At 42.2% G+C, this 19,629-nt stretch overlaps 1 long non-coding RNA gene across 1 annotated transcript in view; it reads left to right on the top strand.

Moving 5' to 3' along the window:
- Nucleotides 1-19,629, top strand: part of LOC122864479 — a 30,814-nt gene that overhangs the window by 2,348 nt on the left and 8,837 nt on the right. The window contains exon 2 of the long non-coding RNA XR_006375230.1: nt 14,591-16,542. This is a non-coding gene — a long non-coding RNA (uncharacterized LOC122864479). The remainder of the gene's footprint in view (nt 1-14,590; nt 16,543-19,629) is intronic.

Genomic DNA, 19,629 nt, shown 5'->3' with positions numbered 1-19,629 from the left:
TCGCTCTGTTTTCTGTTTTGTTTCATCGTAGGGAGTCAGGTTTAGTAAAGGTCTTTTTGTTTGTCTCTCTTTCGTTGTTTTGGTCTCGGTTCACCCTGAATTATATTCCTTAACTTTACAGTCACTGTTTCACCTTTTGTAGTAATAAATGATTTCACTGTAACTGCATTTCAGGGGTCAGACTTTGGTCTGGGGACCGGGGAGGGAACAACGTTTTAACTTTTACGTTGCGCTCCCGCCCGCCTGGATGGGGGAGCAACAGCACGCTAGCCACAGAGGGAAGCGGTGTATGTAGCCTTATGTAGCCACAGTTTGGCTATAATCTGCATGTTTGAAGCATGCTAAGCATATAGCCGCACAGCAGAGCAGTGGATTATGTTGCAGGAGCAATCTGAGACGTTTCAACGGACATTTGGATTTGCTTTTGTTTTCTAACCATTGAAATTCATTTTAATGGCTGTGAATTCAAGCTGACAACAGCTGCCGTCCTCTGCAAAGGAGCAAGCTGCAAACTTTTCTAAGCCAAACTGCAAGTCGACATGTACTGATTGATACTCAAAACAGTTTTTTTTACAAGTGATTTAGCCGTAACAAAATGTTAAATAAGTGGTTTAGATAAACTGGGTGAAATGGACTTGATCCCCAAAGTCTCAGCAATGAAGCTGCAAAAACAGGCCCAAAGTTGTGAAGAAAAATACTTTTTCCTTTCACAGTTTCTGCTTCTTTCCTCCTTTTCTCCTTCTTTATACACATGATACCTTGATTTTGTATCCACCACCACCCATGCGTCTATAAGTGCTGTATAATAGCTGGAGTAGGCCTCCACTCCAGAACGTTCTTTGCAGTGATTATGTGTATTATGAGTACTTAAGTGCTCTTTAACAAACAGCCGCTCAGGCGGTGTGTCCCCACTAAACCACATTGTGGAGCGGAATAATTCTGTTTTTAGACAGCAGATGTTAGCTGCTCACACACATTTAGGTGCCACTGAGTGACGAATACGTGTGTGTAGAAGTGCTTTACTTCATCGTCGTTCAGCCAAAACTTAAAACCGCCATAGTTGTGGCCTTTTGATAGCTTTTAAAGCCTAATTGTGACAGCGTTTCAATGTATCCTGTCTGTGGTTGAGTGATGAGGCTGAGCGTGTTGTTATGAGAATCAGCGCGATCGGGTGTGAGAGTGGTGGGAAGATAATCAGACAGTCGCTGGAGCGAGTGTTTCCAAGTTTAATGTATGCACGCTGTATCCCAGAGAGTGTTAGCCTGCTGTTGTCACTGCGGGTGACAGCGCCGGTTGATGGAGTCAACGTTTGTTATGCACGAGCGTCAGCGGCGGCGAGAGGCTGCAGGTGTGTGTGTGTGTGTGTGTGTGTTCAGTTCCTGCCTAAACATAAAAGTGTGTGTACGTTTGTGTGCATTTGTATGGCAATGATCATATGTGTGTATTCTTGCCTACACAGGCTCTTTGGTTGCATAAGTGTGTGTATGGCTGTGTGCATGTGTGTGCTCGCCTACACATCTGTAGGTATATGTGTGTAATATTTCATGTGTGTATTTATGAGTGTGTGTATTCAGTGCTAGATTGTTGGCAATGAAAAAAGGAAAATATTCAGTCTGTTTTATATTGCACCAACCGGGAATGTTTGCTGCAACCTACACACACACACACACACACACACACACACACACACACATCTGCGGCACCTTTTCACACCCAAATGCACCATGACTCAACCACCTCTGTAACAGAAACAGCGGCTGTATGTTTTTTTCCCACCTCAGCTGTAGAGAGCAGTAGTGATGAAGACAGTTAAGAGATGATCAATTATTCGTCATTCACGTAGGTCAAGTTTAATGATCAAAACGATCAATTCTATTCTAGTCATTTAACTCTCTGTACTAAGGCTGAGTCCTTACAGCAGCGGCCCGGGTTCGATTCCAGCCCGCGGCCCTTTGCTGCATGTCACCCCCCCCCCCGTCTCTCGTCAGCTGTTCCTATCCAATAAAGGCAAAAGGCCCGAAAAAAAAACTACCTGCTCAGATCAAAGGCGAAATGTAAATACTAGAGAGACAGACTAATACTAATGTAATGTTAGCTTGTTGATATATAAAAGTTGAGTAGTTAGGAGAAAGTAAGAGCTTCGGCTGCAGCTATTTCCTGGAAGCTGTACGTACTTGTGCAGATCCAGTACATGCTGAACTCGAAAAAGTCTCAGTATAAATGATTAGTTTGTTTCTTTTTTGCCAGCACTAATTTGATTAGGTAACATCATTAATCGATCAAAAGAATAGATGTAAAATGGGCATCCCTTGGGAAGACATGTATACTCACACTCGGAGCGAGCTCCTTTCTTTTCTACTGTATGAAGATGTTCTGATGACCTGAGACAAGGAGACACAAAAGCTGCTTTTCCACCAAAATGCCAGGAACTTTTATCCCCAGGAACTACTTTTCAAGGAACTAAAAAGTTCTTCAGCCCATTGTTGTGTGTGTTTCCACCGCAGTCTAAAGACCTGCAAAGATTAGGCAAATTACACCCATTAGGTTACACCCATCACACAGCTGCATAACTCTATTGTTTTAACTTATTAAACGCATCACCTGCTATTCAGCAGAAGGACCTGTGCTTATTTTAACCTGTGCACTCTCACCTGTTTTAAATACTGAGCTTACCGCTGTGTAATGGTGAAACTGAGAGCCACTGTCTCCTCAGAGCGTTGTAAATATTAGAATATGGTAACACAAGCATAAGCATTACGCGTCTTTTTACATATGTAGTAGTATGTACTTGTTTTCAGATACAAGAACAGCCACTATACACACATTTAGTTCCACAGCTATTTATTAATCTGCAGAAATATAAATGTGCAGCTGTTCTGCAGCCGGCAGCTCAGTGTGCCCATCCGACATCTGAAAAACACGTTGAATACATGTCGTGTCTCACTGTGACGACATTTTGTAAGATCGATTAAGCCAACCCTTGTCTTAAGGAATACCACGATTCTACACCAGTAACGTTAGCGGTTGGCGTTAGCATATAGCTAACGTTAGCATTTGGTTAGGGTAGTAACAGTGACATGACAACAGTTAGCTGTTATAGCATTTAACAAGCGGCATGTGGGCCATATATGATTTACCTTCACCCGTCTTCCGTTTCCGTGTCTTCCACCGCGGCTTCCAGCAGAGAAGGCCGGCCTGCGACCCAGCAACACATCGATCCAGACGGTCAAACCACCGCTGCTCCGCCGGTCGGCGCTCGACCAATCAGAAATGTTCAACGCAGCAAGCCCCACCCCGAAAGTCCGGGTACTTCTGAAAAGTACTAACCTGAGCAGAGACTTTTTGGAGGGTAAAAATGTCCCCGGTACTTAATTTAGACCCTGGTCCCTGCGGTGGAAACGCACCGAGTTCCTCCAAAGGTCCCTGGGGAAAGTTCCTGCGGTCGAAACGCAGCTAAAGGTGAGGAGAAAGAGACAAATAGAGAGGCACTGAGAGAGAGGGAGGGTGAGAGACATAGAGAATGATAACGAGTGTGTCCTCGATTAAAAGGATCCCTACAACACGGAGAGAGGTGACGGACAAGGAAGGTGTTAAAACAAAGAGAACAAACTGATTTAAAAAGAAATGTAAGAACATGCTGTTGACTGACGGAGCTGTAAATTCTCCCCGGATGGCGTCAGATGACATCAGGAGCTCAGATCTCTGTGAGCAGCGTTTCCTGCGTCCCTTTTGTCTCTGTGTGACTTCAGTTTATTAACCTACATGATGGCAACAGCCATATATCACCCCTCACCCCTCAGTGTGTCCCCTGCTCGGCTTGTACAGGGAGGAGCATTCATCATGTCTTACACGCCAGATGACATCAGTTAGAAACTCGATCAACGCCGTTTGAAAAGCCATTTGCACAACGGATATGGCTGCTGTCAGAGGATGAGCCGTCACAGCTTATGTCAGGTGCAGAGAGAGAGATGTCAGGCTTCGCACTTTTATGTCGTAATTAAAGCGTATGTGGGCAGGCTTTTACGAAGTGAAATGATTGACGGCACAGAGGGAGATAAAATTAGACTTTTTAATTGGAGGCTGTCTCCTTTCACTAAAACTGGTTGGATGGAATGACAAAAGAATAATAGAAGTCAAATAGTTTTTTCTTGAATGGAAGAAAATCATTTCAACACAGCTGGCACGTCCCTGCTGTCATACAGAGATGGAAAATAGGTGAGATTTAAGGCCCTGCGGTCCTTTAGTTAGATTATACAGGTGTTGATTAAATCTTTGTAACAATTGTTGCAAAACACATTTCTTAAAATAATTTGATTATTATAAGACTAAAAGTTTTGGAAAGTTTTCAGAAAATACCTGATATCAGAAAAAAAAAATGTTGTTGGCTCAGCTTTTACTTTTGCACTGAAAGCAGGCTGTTGTATCAACAGCTGTTCAGCAGTAAACTAATCAAATCAATCATTTATACAGAAGGATCTAATTCACACATCTCTGACATCAATGAAAGCTCGACAGTGTACATGATCCCAGCTAGTGCCGAGACGTTTGAGTCTCGTGTTGCTTCGGTTCGCACCGAGTTTCTGACCTCCAAATGTATCGAACTTAAGGGCGTTTTCCGGTTTTCGAGTATTTGCCGTTGTGCAACCTTTTAGGCCACAAGAGGCAGCGCATGCTAGCAGGATGGGCTGGTATTGTGAAAGGAAGTTTTTTTCCCTACAGTAAATTCACATTTTAAAAAAATACCTAAATTATATCCTCAATCTTCCAAAAAGTGGACACTCGAGGAGTCTCCTGCATACTTGAGCGACAGGTTTATGCTATCAGCTGTAATTATTTCATGCTGATTTTGCGGTTTTGCTGGGGGTTGTGTGGGACTATTTATTGTCCGGGCATGGTGACTTCCCAGTGTCTCTGCTGGTTAACTGGTGACCTCACAGTGATGACAAGAGAAGAAGTGAATGCAGCCAGCACGTAACTCCACGTTAAACCACAAATTGACGTTTTCACACTTTGGTTTTGGTACATATTAAACAAGATATAACGTGTTAATCGGTGAGCTGCTAGCCGGCTGCTGGCTTTAGCTTCATACATAACGTACAGACGTGAGAGTGGTATCAATCATCTCGTCCAACTCTCAGCAAGAGAGAGAATTAGTGTATTAACCAAAATGTTGAACTATTCCTTTAGAGGAAACGCTTAACTGAAGACTAAAAACTAAAGCGATGGCTAGCCTGATAATCAGAATCACTGTTGAGTCTGACATCATGTTCATGTTAACTTAAATGTTGTCCTGATGTGCAAAGAAAGATGCCAGTTTTAAGAGTTATTTCTTAAGTCAGCGTACAACATACCTTACCTGCACAGCTGGTCCATCACTTGTGATGACGTGTGAATGATTCAGTATATCTTCCCGGCCACGCTCAGTGCTTAGGTAAAGAATTGAACACCTTAGGGCAAATATAAGGGAAGCTCCTTCATGATTTGGATGAGCTTTTGAAACGTGCACTTTTAAAAAGGCATCCATTCTTCATTTGTTCCAGAAACATTTCAATCAATATCAACAAGTTCCTGACAAGGACACAAACCAAAGAGCTCAAACGTTTGAGTGTTACAACGAGTAAGAGTATAAAGCTATTGCTTGGAAAGCTGATCCCAAAATGTCTGTCAGAGCTTCTCAAAAAAAGGAAAAACAAGGGAGTAAAAATGAGTAAAAACTAAATTTCACTCTGGTTCACTAACTGTGACAAATCACACTCACGGGGGCTGTCATTTGGCCAGGACATTAAATTTCACAGTAAAGGTTTTCAGTCACAGATGGTTCATGTCTCAGATGATCAGAGCCAAACGGAGCAGGACAAACAAACAGAACGCTCTAAATAGGACACAACATGAAGGAAATGTTTGCTAATGTGAATTTGCACAAAATGCAAACAAAACTTATTCAGTCTAATAGATGCATTTGCAATTCTGACAAGAAACCTTAGTACGTAGGGATTTTTACTGGCATGTTACTATGAATATATTCTTTTTCCCAGTTAGTATTTGAACAACATATTTTTTGTTGTTCATCCACTGCTGGCCGCTCTATGTGAAGCAAACCCATCTCAAGACATAACGAAAAAGAACTTTGTATAACAGAGAAAAACCAGTGTACAGTAAAATAAAATATCCATCCATCCATCCATTTTCTACCGCTTGGTCCCCGTTAGGGGGTCGCGGGTGACTGGAGCCTATCCCAGTGACTTCGGGCCTTAGGCAGGGCACACCCTGGACAGTGGCCAACTCGTCGCAGGGCGAACACAGACACAGACAAGGACAGACAACCATTCACTCTCACATTCATTCAATACGGGCAATTTAGAGTTATCAATTAACCTACACATGCATGTCTTTGGACGGTGGGAGGAAGCCGGAGAACCCGGAGAGAACCCACGGTAACACGGGGAGAACATGCAGACTCCACCCAGAGAGATTGTGTGATGTTGGTCCGGTCCGGGAATCGAACCCACGAACCCACGATCTCCTTATTGGGAGGCAGGAGCTGTAGCCGCTCTGCCACCGTGCACCCCTAAAATAAAATATGACCCTAAGAAATAAAAGAAACCATGTGAATATGTGAACGTTTCGAGCATGAGAGACAACTGAACCCAAATTTTCCAACAAAAAAGTAAACGATGATCCTATGAGGTCAAACCGAGCCTGTGTCAAAGCAGGTGCATGCAGGTATTCTGAAACCAACAGAAAGTTAGTAACTGTAGTTTGGCCCGTTGATTTGGCTGCTTATCAACACGGTCAGCAGTTGGAGCTGCAGCACAGGCTGTGACACAGCTCAGTCAAATCGGAACACACAGACGTGAAACACATTTTTAGATTCAGCGTGACTAATCAAGAATATCATTACCTCTGCTCCATCAGGGATAAGCACCCCAAAATCCACTTAGAAATCATTGAAAAAAGACACTCCTTGTAACTCAAGAACCAGCTTGAGAATCATCAGGTTTTCTTCAGTATCAAAATAATCCAGTGATAGTTGTCTGTGCATCCATGGTTACACTGCAAACGGGAACTGCTAACAGCTATTTTGGCATACTTTTAATCTGCAGGCGATTTGAGGGAGGACGAGGGTGGATGCCATCCCCCATGTTAGCAAAATGACCAAAATCCGTCCCCCTTGTTAACCTGCTCAAAAGCTGCTGTGCTTTGTCTCGTAGTGGCGCTTCACATTGCCGCTTTTAATAATCGCCATGATCTCGGGAACAAATGAGGCATACTGGCTTTGAGCTGCCTGTGGGAGACCGAACATGTAACAGTCCATTCTGGATTAAAAGCTCTGTTTTCGCTGTCTACTTGTCTCTTTTTAGAGCACGCCATGTGAAATGGTCTCTCCGACTCGTCTCTGCTCTCCCTGTGTGTGTGTACCTCACTCCCTGACTCACTGACGTTAAACCAGTGCTGTAAAGGCTAGAAAAGCTGCGCCAGTTAAAACAGAAACACTCTGTCAAAATGTAATAATTCTCGACAATTTATCGATATTCTCTACAGCAGACGAGAGGAGAGAGAGAGTGCGGCAGCAGCATGACAGAGGCCAGGTCAGAAATGAACAGAGCTTGGAGCAAAAGTGCCCTTGAATGCTCAAAAACTCTCTCTCTCTCTTTTTTTGCTGTTCTCACTTGTTATTTTTTCAAGTAAAACAAATCTTTGTGCTGCAAATTGAGTGTTTATTTTACAATATAACATAATAATTGTACATTATGCTATTATGCCCCCACTGGGCCATCTCCCCTGTTAAAAATTTACAAATTGCCTACAGCTTTTAATGGTGCCAATTTGCCAAAATGTAAACAAATATAAGCTAAAAAAACAAAAAAAACCACAAGCTGTAGCCCAAAGTTAAGTAACTGAATCCATGGCAGCATTATACTTCCTGTTTTAAGTATTATGGGAACTTGGGAACATTAGTGCCAAAACATGACAACCCTGATAGAAATTAGAAGTAAAACGTAGACTAATGATGTGACGGGGGGACAGTGGGACTTTATTGATCCCACGCAGGGAAACTGAAATGTCACAAAAGAATACATAGTATGTACAGGTAACTTAAAAAGTACAACAAGATATACATTATGAGTGTCGACTATATAAAACATAAAGCATAAAAAAGGTACTAAATACACCATATGCACCAACAGTAGCTATAAATATAGTATATAAAAATAGTTCCAAATAGGTGAGAAGACAGTGAAGTTAAATTTAACTGGGTAGTTATAACTATGATATAACAATATTGTAATATTATACTAAGTTAAAAAGAAAGTAAAATGTTAAAATGCTGTTTTGTAAGTAAAATCATAAAGAGAAAGTATGTATCATAAAAGAAGAAAACAACAAGGCAAGTTGGTTACCGTGAGTAAACATGAGGTTAATGTGTTAATTTACAAACAAACCCCAGTCTTTTGCCCGGTGCATGCTGGGATAAGCTCCAACTTCCTGTGACACCACACAGGATAAGCAGGTAGATAAAATGGATGAATAAATACAATAACATTTAGACTAGAGTGTGTATGAAAAAAAATCACGGCAGCCCGACTGCACAGCTGTGACATTTTAAGAAAATGTTAGAAAATGTACAATCCACCTTTCACTGTTGCTGCCCTAATGGTACATCAAAACACTCCTGCAGACGGGTGTTTTAACAAAACCAACATTTAGTTCAAAGTGGTTCCACAGAGTCGGTCCCCCCTGCAAACCTGCGACTTTCTGAGAATAAAGTGGATTCTTAACTGCTGTTTGATCCCCTCTGGCTCAAGTAGCTCTGAAAAGTCTGATGACACAGTCCAACTGCATTAGCTATTCACTCCATGCATTCATCTGCACATACCGCAGGTCAGAGGCAGTGGCTTTAAAAGTGCTTGTTTTAAAGACCTGCCACTTCCTGCTGGGCTGCAGAGCGACTCCAGACTGCTGAAGCACAGATGTGATTAGAAGCTTGAGAGTTTGATTGAATTTGTTTGTATCATAGATTTTACATCATTTTAATTTGTTTGGAAAAGACTCCAAATATGGTCAACAGGAGCATTAAATGCCGTTAATAAATGTGTATTGTAAATGTAAATTCGTAGAAAAGGTTTCAGTCGTAGTCATCTGGACACTGTTCACTGAAGTCATTCTCAATTGTGAAAATGGTCTGAGAACTCAGAAATGTAAGCTACTCTGTGTTGCTTAAGCCCCGCCCTCAGGGAGAGTCTTCCTGAGTGTCTGCTGTTTACCCTGCCTAGTTTCACCTGAAACTGACCTTTCTACGATAGAACACTCCGGGACGAATGAGGGACTACACCGTCATAAATGTAAATTGTAATTTGCTCAATCAGTGCACAAAACAAGCAAAACACGGCAAAAGGACCACAAACTTTTGTTAAAGATTATCTACCCAAGTTATTGCGCTATTGTTGGCCAGACACTGTACAGATTAAGCCCCATTTTAATCCCAAATTGGTCACCCCCAACTAATTTTAGAAGCAGGCCAAATTTCTGGCAGATCGGCTGTAGTTTGACGATCAGTTTGAGAGGGGTCACGACGTCTGATTAACTGGATTGTGGCGATCTCCCATAAATATGTTTTTGTTTCTAATTATAAATGTTCAGTTCACACCCCAGTCACACCTGCTTTGTTCTGCCAATGGGATTCTGCCATCCACCTGAGTAAGTGTCCCTCTTCCTTTAAAAATGGTAACTGCAAAACAAGATGGCGGCATACCGTATCACTGGAGAAGAGGCTGAGCTAGCAGTGTGTTGTAGCAGCGTCCCTGGCCCAAGGCGAGTAGGAGGAAATACCCGGAGCTACATATTCTTCGCCGCGCAGAGTTTGTCGAACTCTGGCCTCTTTTTCTCTTGAGGAGTTCAGTGTGAGCACCCATGTTGTGACTGATCAATGGATCTGTACAGTGTGAGCATAGAAGTCGAACATTTTGACCATGCAATGTTAATACAACCGATGTGCAGTGTCTGCCCAGCAGAGGAGTTAGCACTAGTTAATTAAGCTTAAGTAGAGCCGTACGTGGAGCCGTAGAGGACTGTTAGTCTCTGACCTCTGACACATGTCCCCACAATGTCATTAAAACAGTTTGCATGTGTTAAATGTTGACACAGAGTTGTCCCCTTGTCAAGGACAGTGTTTGTAAAAGTGTTGCTGTACCTGCCACGTTGCTGACAGATGACCTTGAGGCTGAAACACTGCAGAGAGCTGCTTGTTACGTTTGGCAGCCTGTATGTTACATCACATAAACACAATGCAGCAGCACTAAACTGGAAACTCGTATGAGAAACACACACAAACTCTGACTTTAGACTGCTGATATTCACATTTACATTATTGGCACTTGGTATCCAGTGGCAACCTGTAGAGGACAAACTGGCTTTTACTGGAATGAGTTGCTGTATCACAGTAAAGAGTCACAGATAGTGACCGTGTTTTGCCTAAGTAAGGCCTGCAGAGGGTGATGTCAGTCAGATCGTCCTCCTGTCCGTCCACTGTGGTCCAAAGTGAAATACCCCATTGACTGACCAGATTTCCATGAAAAGTTCTGTGTTCATGGTAAAAGGATTTTGGTGACCACCTGACTTTTTCTCAGCTCTCTTCAGCATCTGTTAGGTGGACTGACACACACATTACAAACATTCCTTTTAGCCTTGTTTTATTATTCGTGGCCAGTCTGGGCCGTTAATTTGAACAAGAGCTGCTTTTGAACACAAACATGAACATCGATCATAAAGTCTTTAGTTTAGTGCTCCAATGTGACTTTGGACCCATGCAGTATCTGCAGAGCTACTCGCCTCCACAATCTTCAGTCAGAAGATTGAGAAATGGAAATGTGTCTGCAGGCTGCGTCCTGAAAAGCTCTGTTTGATGCTTACAGTTATTTGCTGTAGCTGTCACACAGCACAGCACACACTACAGGTGATGTTATGCAATAAGTTACTCGGCAGCAGTAAAACAGCATATTTTCCTCTCTGTACTGAGCTGCCTGTGTGAGTCAGCTCACTGTAATGGAGATTAAACCCCCAGTTTGAAGCAGCAGACAGAATCGTTTGGTTCCTTTTTGTTAAACATCCTCCCTGTTTGGGTATTAATGATAATTCTAGTGCAGGTTACATTTCACAGAGTTTGCGCTCAGATATTCAATCGAAGTAATCACAATCATTTCAAACAGTGTGACGACTCTGTTTTCAAAGCACATTTGCTGAAATTGTAGAGTAATTATTATTCGCACTCCAGTTCCTCTAGTGGGCATCTCTCTCCCAACACACAGAACACACACTCTCTCACTTTTTCGCTTGTAATCACTCTCACACAATTTCTTATACATATTTCATTTTGTATTCATGATTTCTGTGCAGTTTTTTTTTTACTGTACTGAGAGCATTAATGGAAGAAAACCATAATCAAGCTAAATTAAAAATGTTGTCATATTCTATCTTTTAAACGCCTCATAACCTTCAATCTAACACACAATAATGACAGGACATCAGATGGGTGTGTGTTGCTACACAACATGTTCGTAGATAGTCCAGGATCAGGATCTGAGTGATGAGAATATTATATCGGTTTGTCACTTAAAAGGAGTCTTGTTCCGGCTGTCTGGATACCCAGAAGGTCTGTGTGCGCGGTTTGAAAACACCAGGGTTGATCTGTTTGAATCGGAGCCTCTAACATGTGGCTGGTAAACAGGAATGTCTCTTTTGACTTGGTAATTGTTGTTTTGACAGAATGAAAAAAATGTCCAACTGAAATAAAATAGCATTTATTTGTCTGCTACATATCTGCTCTGTAAATCACTTCCTGTGTTCTCCTTTGAAGAAAAATCTGAAACCATTATTTGATTTAATGATGGCGGCCCTAAGTTTGACACAATAGGCGGTTTGTCATTGCCCTCCTGACACATTTGACGGTTTTCTGATGTGCCGCCACTGTGGTTAAAGGAGCAATACAAGAACTGAGACTACTCTCCAGCTGTCACATTCATACTCCAAATAAAGAGTGTATTAGATCCATTATTCACGCTGTTGCACAGCTGCTGTTCAAAGCAAATTTCAAACTAATGCTGATATGTGGACCAAACAAGCAGGCGACACCTTCAGAGCAATGTCCCCTGTTGGTTTGTCCGGTTTGCCACATGAAGACTTTTACTGACAGAAGTTTCCAGTGTACTGGCTCTTCTGTGTACTGAATTTACTCAAGGGCAAAACGTCTGAGCTGATTCTCACCCTGAGAGACAAATTCCTCCATTAACTGTACCCGTAGCATGAAATGATTCGAAATTGTTTCGTCCTTTCTCTGTTCGGCTCAACTCGGAAAGTCTTTATTGATGTGAACGCTGTTAACTAAAATACAAAAACATGAAGCCAGAGAGAAAGTTAAGTGTTGCCTTTACACTAATCCACCTGCTGACTTACGTGTTGCACCCTTCTAACAGTGCCATCCTTACTAAGGCGGCATGGTTGAAATTAAGTTTCACTGGCAGCGAAAGCAAAGATGTTTGGCTCGAGTCTCCCTCCCCAACAGATGAAGGTGGCCCGTGTGAAAAACTAATAGAAAATTGGTTATGACATCAGCTTTGGAAAAAAAACAACATTAATGTACCACTTCTGTCCAACCACCACATGACTGGTGTTTAATTTCTGTGTAGTAATAAAAGCATTGTTCTTGCAAACTGCAATTTCTAACAGTGTAACCAGATGAAATATATCATTTAATGAAATTTAAAGAAATTGTAAAAGTGTAAAAATGTGTTGCCAGTAAACTTGGAAAAATGAAGGCTGTGGTTTTAGATGGAACATGGTGATAGAATGAAATGACAATGACTTAATTAAAGAAATTAAAGTTGAAGTTGAGAAATAAACGCACAGTTCAGGTTTTTTGGACGTTTGCATTACAAACCTGTTCTGTATTTCTGTGTCTCAGTTTCTACATTTCAAAATACAGCCCAAACCTTGAACTTTAACTTTACATGCAGAAAAGAACTATTTGGCCGAAACAAAATGTGATTCTGACACTGAGAAGTAAGTGTGTTTAAAATGCTACAGAGACATCAGTGCCACCGGGGAGGGGGGACTTTGACTGGTCGGCCTTCCTGGGAGCTGGCCCCTGAGTTAACCACCTCCATCTGCGACCCAGATGAGTCTGTATTACAAGTAGCAGCTCAGCCAGATCAGAGAAAAACCAAACTCAGTTTCTTCGAACCTTTCCTCTCCCTCCCACTCTCTTCTCTTCAGTCACTTTCCTGGTTCTACATCATGAACATGTGTTTTCTCTCCCACTTTGCTCTTTCCCACAAAAGCCTTGTTACTCCTCCCACTCCCCCTGAGACTTAATTTTCCTTTTGGGTTCATGCGTCTTCTTGTTCTGTTCTGCTTGGTTTGTTTCCCTCCGTGTTCTTCCTGTTGACATTCAGATGCTTTTATCGACCCCAGTCGTGTCTGCGCTTGTCGACTTCATTTTATTTTTGTTGTGTAGGTTTTTTTGTCTTGAAGAAGTTGAGATTTCTTTAATCCTCTTTGTTGTTGTCTTTATCTCGACTGTGCGACTGAGTTCCTTCCTTTTTATAATTTATCACTTGTGTGGAAACAAACATTTAGCGTTTTTTGCTGGTGCGTTTATCCAAAGTGACTTGCAATGAATACAGAAAGAGACAAATCAGGTCAGGTGAAAACCTTTTATCTCCCAAATGTCTGGTTTCCACTAACTCAAAAACAACATTCAGTATGTGAGAAATGTTTAACTATAAGACATGTGGATCCCATCGCTAGTTTTGACACTGAAAATACATCTTCATAAAGGATTAGGAGAAATAAATGGTGCGAAATAAAGCTGTTTTGCCATCAGGTAGCAGTAAAACACGTAGTGATCGTCTAATGCTGGCGAGAGCGACTGTGCAAAGATCAGCTTTCAGTCCGTTGTCTCTTGCATTGCCTGACAAAACGTTTTATTATGTTTCTTTTCCTCTGTATTTATTTGCTCCATTCTTATAATTATTTGTATTAATAGCTAACATGCATACACACGGCTAAATTTTGCTAATTTTTGCTAATGCTTTCAAAAGAAAATGAATAAAACAGCTGTTCGACTGTTGCAGTTAAGTTTTGACACATTATTATCATCTCTGTATTGTTTTTTGTCTTTATTTACCTAACAATGTTGTGAATATTTTGTAAGTTAATGTCAGTATTCATTCAATATTTTGGCGATACTGTATCTGAATTTGATCACGGCAACAAACCAACTCCTTTATGTGACATCATCTGACGCGACGTGAGGGGGAAAAGGAGCACTGCTCAAAGCACCGACTTTTTCTCTGAATTTCCACAATTTTGTCTGTAAAACAAAATCATATCCACTTTTGAAATCGTGAAAACATTTTTCAAAAGAGTTTCATAATTCAAGGAGGTGTAACAAAAAGTAAAACAATATTTTTCCTATGAAATTAAAACATCAATATCTCCAAAATTGGAGTTATAAGGTTTTCACAGAAGAAAAGTGTTATCAATCAGATGTAACACAAAACTCACACTGCTGTCTGTTGTCTTGTCGTTGCAGATCTTGTCAGATTCTCCTCAACGTGGCGCCAACATACATCATTTCCCAGAATGCCACAGGTGTGAGCCCTCCAGGTGACCCGACTGACTGCTCCACACACCCATCAGACGCCTGCCAACCCTCGGCCAATCAACACATCGTCCTCAGAGGTGCATCCGTCCAGAGTTTCAGCGGCCCCTGGGTGTTTTGAATGGACTTGGTGTTTGAGCAACAGAGGAGCGCGGGGAGGAGTTTCCTTCTCCTGGATCCTGTTTGGGTGCTGTGATTAAAAAAACCAATAACTGGAACAAACCTCAAGCCTTGACACAATGGATGTAATGTAGTTTGAGAAGACTGGACAAAAAAAGACGACTTTTTACAATTCTTTCACAAGATTTTGCGAGATGTCGGCTCACAGGAGGTGACGTGCTGCTCGTTCAGCCATGTGGCCGCAACACCCTGCAGAAACCTCCCAGAAACGTGTCCTCTGAACGCGGCCATTTTTAACAAGCTGAGAGCTGCTGGATGTACGAACACACACACACACACAAAACCGAAAACAAAATACACACTCGATAAGCTGAGCGAGGAGTTATAAGTGCTACCAGGTTATTATCGGCCCCGGCGCTTCCTATTTTCGTCTTTAATCTTTGTATTCTGAGTAATCATCATTTTAATTAATGGCGACAGCGGCGTGAAATCTTTCCTCACCACCTCCCCGCTCCCCCTTTATCCTTCCCGCCGCCGCCAGAGACACCTGAAACCAATTAGCAACAGCAGATCTAGATGGGGATTAGACACAGGAAGAGCAGGAGAGATTAGATTCAAACACAAAGAGAGAAAAAGGAGAAGAAAAAAAGACGAGGGGTTAAAAAGGATCCCGTCAGTCATTCCGGGTAATCGATATGAGGGAGGAGCAGAGGGCGGGGCAGCGGGGAGGATATGGCGCGATCAGGGCGGCAGCAGACAGCAAAGATAACAACTAGTTGTGAGTCAGCAGGTAGAGTTGATTGCAGGAGCCCAGAGTCTTGACTGACAGGCGCTCCACCTACACAGGACTTATTGTCATTCGTTGCACTGTGCGGGCGAGTGAGGGAGGAAAGCACATAGAGAGGGGGAAACAGAGCGAGAGGAGAGACTCTTGGCTAGTCGCCACGATCAGGGCCAATTAAGAGAATTTGATTATATGCCTTAATCTTGGCAGTCGGGTGGAAAAGCAGACAGGAAGAGAAAGAGGAGGCAGAGCAGGTGCAACCGATACACACCATTATCTCTGTCCGTCTGTAATTGAGTCTGTTTCTGCCCCCATCGTGTGTTTTATTCATCTCGTCCACAAACGAGATCTGTCTTTCTGGAGAGGCGGCAGCAGCGGAGGCTTTTCGAGAGAAAAGGAAGGGGAGGAGAAACCCTTCTTCTGCTTCAAATATTCATTTTTCACATTATTGTTTAGCGACAGCAAACACACTTTCGTTTGTGTTTCCCTTCCCCTCCGTCAAGGCCAAAGAGAGATTTACTAAATCTGGAGGACATTTATTTCCCTTCTCATTCCTCTATTTTACCCCTTTCCATTCCTACTTCCAGATTTGTCTTCTTCCTAATGTCCTATCTAGAGGTTTCCCCGCAGCCTCTACAATCTCCATATCAAGCGTGAGATAAAAGCGAAAAGAGACTCATAGACGGAAAAATAAATAAAAAGAGATAGCAAGGGACCGAATCTGTAGAGGACAGAGCTTAGACTTTATTTCCTCGGTCCCGGACACCCCGAGGCTCCCGCCAACAGTCCCCAAAGCTTCTCTTCCTCTTTTTAAAATTCATCTTCTCCCTGGAGCTTTTTTCCCAGCTCCCCTCCTTGTGGATCGTATACTCTGCGCCGCCATCCGTCCGTCCATCCTGGACTCCGCCAAGATTAATCTGGCTTCTGTCATCCGAGGGAATCTTTTGATATCGTCTGCTGGTGTCATCATCTTCATTCTGTGAGTACTTCAGTCTCTCCCTCTCTCGCTTTCTTTTTTCTGTCTCTTCTCCTTTCTCGCTCTTTCCTCCTCCCTTTTCTCTCCCGCTATACTCCCCCTTTCTGTCTTTCCCCCGTTATTTCTCCTGCAGAGTAAGCAGAAGATTGATGCGGCCAATGGACAAAAATAACAAACACTTACAATCCAATCCAAACTTGAACTTCAGCTGAAGTGCACGATGCTGGTCTGATGTTTCCAACTTCATCTCAAACATTTTAATGTCATTAACTTAATTACTGTCCTGCACTCACTGCGGCCAGTATCGTTCCTCCTTCTCTGCTACTTGTATTGTTTTGCCATGCAGTAATATAAAGAACGATTAGTATTTCCTGAATGAACACACTTGGGTCTGTTTGATTCCTGTGTTCCTGATGTAACAGTGTTATGAGTCCTTTAGGAAATCAAATTCAGCGTTAGCCATCACTTCTTTGATTGATTTGTCCTCCTCCCAGGGGGCTCTTGGTTTGTTTTGATGAAATCAGCCTGCAGACACTTGAAACTTGCTGGAGAGAGATAATCCATCACAGTGAACAGAATTACCTTCATGATTTGACTGGAATACTTTTTGGCTGGTGACTCTCAAGTCTTGGATGTCAGAGAGACCTTGAAAGCACCAACAAGCCGTGATTTCACAACACAGAGCTGAAGTCATGACGTCACTTCCTGTCTAGCTTCTGTTCCACTATATTCAGTTACTCAATACAATCTCTCATTCAGCATTTGGTCATTTTTCAAATGTCAATGGGGTATAGAATGTGGTTTTCTTTCTTCTGGATCAGAACCCGGAGGTTCCGGTTTCACTTCAGCTCTCTACGGTCCGTGCTCAAAACTGCAGTGACCCATGATAAAAATGTTATTTATATTTTCTGTTGTCATATTGGTTCCCAAATAGGCCAATGTGCTACATGTTTCCAGATGTGCTCAAACATTTAAATGACAGGAGAAAAACAGGAGGTAGGTGTGGCTGTAATTGTTACTGGGGTAATACACATACTCACTCCAGACAGGATTAAAGTCACTGACCCGCACAGTTAATGTTAAAATCTCCACACCTCCCCGAGAGGAATAAATCCCGTTCGAATGGGGCTGAAGGTGCAGATTGTCTGCCTTCTCTGCAGTATTTGATCTCACCTTTGCCCGTCTCTTCCTTCTGTCCTCCTCTAGCTTTAATCAGTGCCTTCTCCTCCTCCATCATCCCCCCTTTTCCCTCTCAATCCTCTCTTTTGCCTCCTCTTCCTCTTAAGCACTTTCTTTTTCCTCCCTTCTCAATCTCTCAGCTGAATCTCTCCTGCATCCTAAATCTCTCTCCGTCTCTTCCTCCTCCTCCTCTTCCTCCCCCCAGCACGTGTCGGAGTGCGTCATTGTGGGCGTTCGGTCAGCACCGCGCTCTCCGCATTCAATCTTTCATTTTTTTCTCCGTGTGATAATAGTACGAAGTAATGTTCCAGCGTAGGAAGAGAGACTCACCGAGGCTTTATTCAGCCGGTGAATCCCTGTGTGTGTGTGTTCATGTGTGTCTTTGTGTGCATGTATATGAGGAAATATTCCTGTGTGTGTTTGAGGCATACTGTGAGAGTGTGTGCATGGGATTTGAATTTTGATTTGAAAAAACCTTGGCGAGCTGCATCTTGCGATGAGCTCCTGCAGGACTTGATTGGTTGATTATGAAGGATTGCGTCTGTACGCAGCCTGTTTCTAAAACCACAGAGCTTTAGATGAAATATATCAGGTTTAATGGATTCTTATGGACAGTTATAGCCTTGTGTTGCTTTAGTTAGGCAGTAGGATATCTAGGCACCAATATAACTATTTTATTTTGAAGGGAGTGGTTTTATGTGTTTTTGTCAGTAAATACAAGATAAAAAGGAAAAACAAACAACATTTTAAAATGATCTGGGGGAAGTCTTAACATGCCAAAAACAATACTTACGCTTACATGTTTGGTGCAGACACGCAGCAGTGAGATCAGCATGTACAGTATTTCTGTTTGCATTAAAGGTTTTAAGCACAGTTCTGAAATTTCTGCTCAATTAAAAGTGATTCATTATGGATTTCTATGTATGTGAATGTAGTCAAGAAAATGCAACATGAGCACATAATTCCCAGCAAATCTGAGACATCTGGATGTTTCATCGCTGCTTCCCACCTGAGATGCATGTTTTTTAATGAATTGTCTCCTCTGATCCACACGCAGTTTGTGGTGGTTTTCTTTTTTGTCACTATGGTAATAGAGAAGGCATGTCGTGAAAAAGTTTGACCATCTGGAATCACACCGGGGACACCCCCGTTCTGTTGTGAATGTGCCACACTAAACCTGTTTTGAATGAATTTTGACCCAAACCGCAATAATCCCCTGCACCTCACCAGAGCCGGGTCTGTGTGTAGATTTAGACCAATGGCCAACTCAACCTGAGCAGCTACAGGAAGTAAGAAGTGCTGAATCGCAACAAAGTGATGTGTTGTTGTATGTCAGATAATATACAACAATATACCTTTTGTTGACATTGATTTTCTATTGCCTTGAGAATACAGACTGAATTTAAAGAAGCAAGCTGTAGTAATATAATACAATAAAATGGGGTAAAAAAAAATCCTTTGGAGACACTGGCCAGTTAAAATGAAGACGAAACAGTTACTGTCTCTTTAGGTCTGTTTAATTTTCAAATTGCTCTTGTATTAAGTGATAAAGTAGCTTTACAGAGAAAAAGTAACAGTCAAAACAAAACACAGCCAGCAATCAGAATAAGCAATACTTTGCGAAGTACAAATTCTGACTTGTGAATTATTGCCCACATGTCTGGTTTTTTTTTATTCAAATAAATCCGGGGTTGTGCTCATTGATATCTGTCCCTCCGGTCGGAAAAACAACCCAGCCAATCAGAGCTTTGCAGGAGGGATTAGGAATGGGGACACCATCTTCCTGAGCGAGTCAGAAAAAGAACATGTCAGGCTGAAGAATGAAATGAAAACTAAATGACAGTTCAGTCTGATTATTTATTCTACTTTGTGACTTAACACCACTTCTATCAATATCACAATGTTCACCTG

This window comes from Siniperca chuatsi, linkage group LG17 (assembly GCF_020085105.1).
Source record: "Siniperca chuatsi isolate FFG_IHB_CAS linkage group LG17, ASM2008510v1, whole genome shotgun sequence".
In the NCBI taxonomy this organism is placed as follows: domain Eukaryota; kingdom Metazoa; phylum Chordata; class Actinopteri; order Centrarchiformes; family Sinipercidae; genus Siniperca; species Siniperca chuatsi.
Note: the sequence above shows the minus strand (reverse complement) of the source record. Positions and strands in the feature narration are given on the sequence as shown.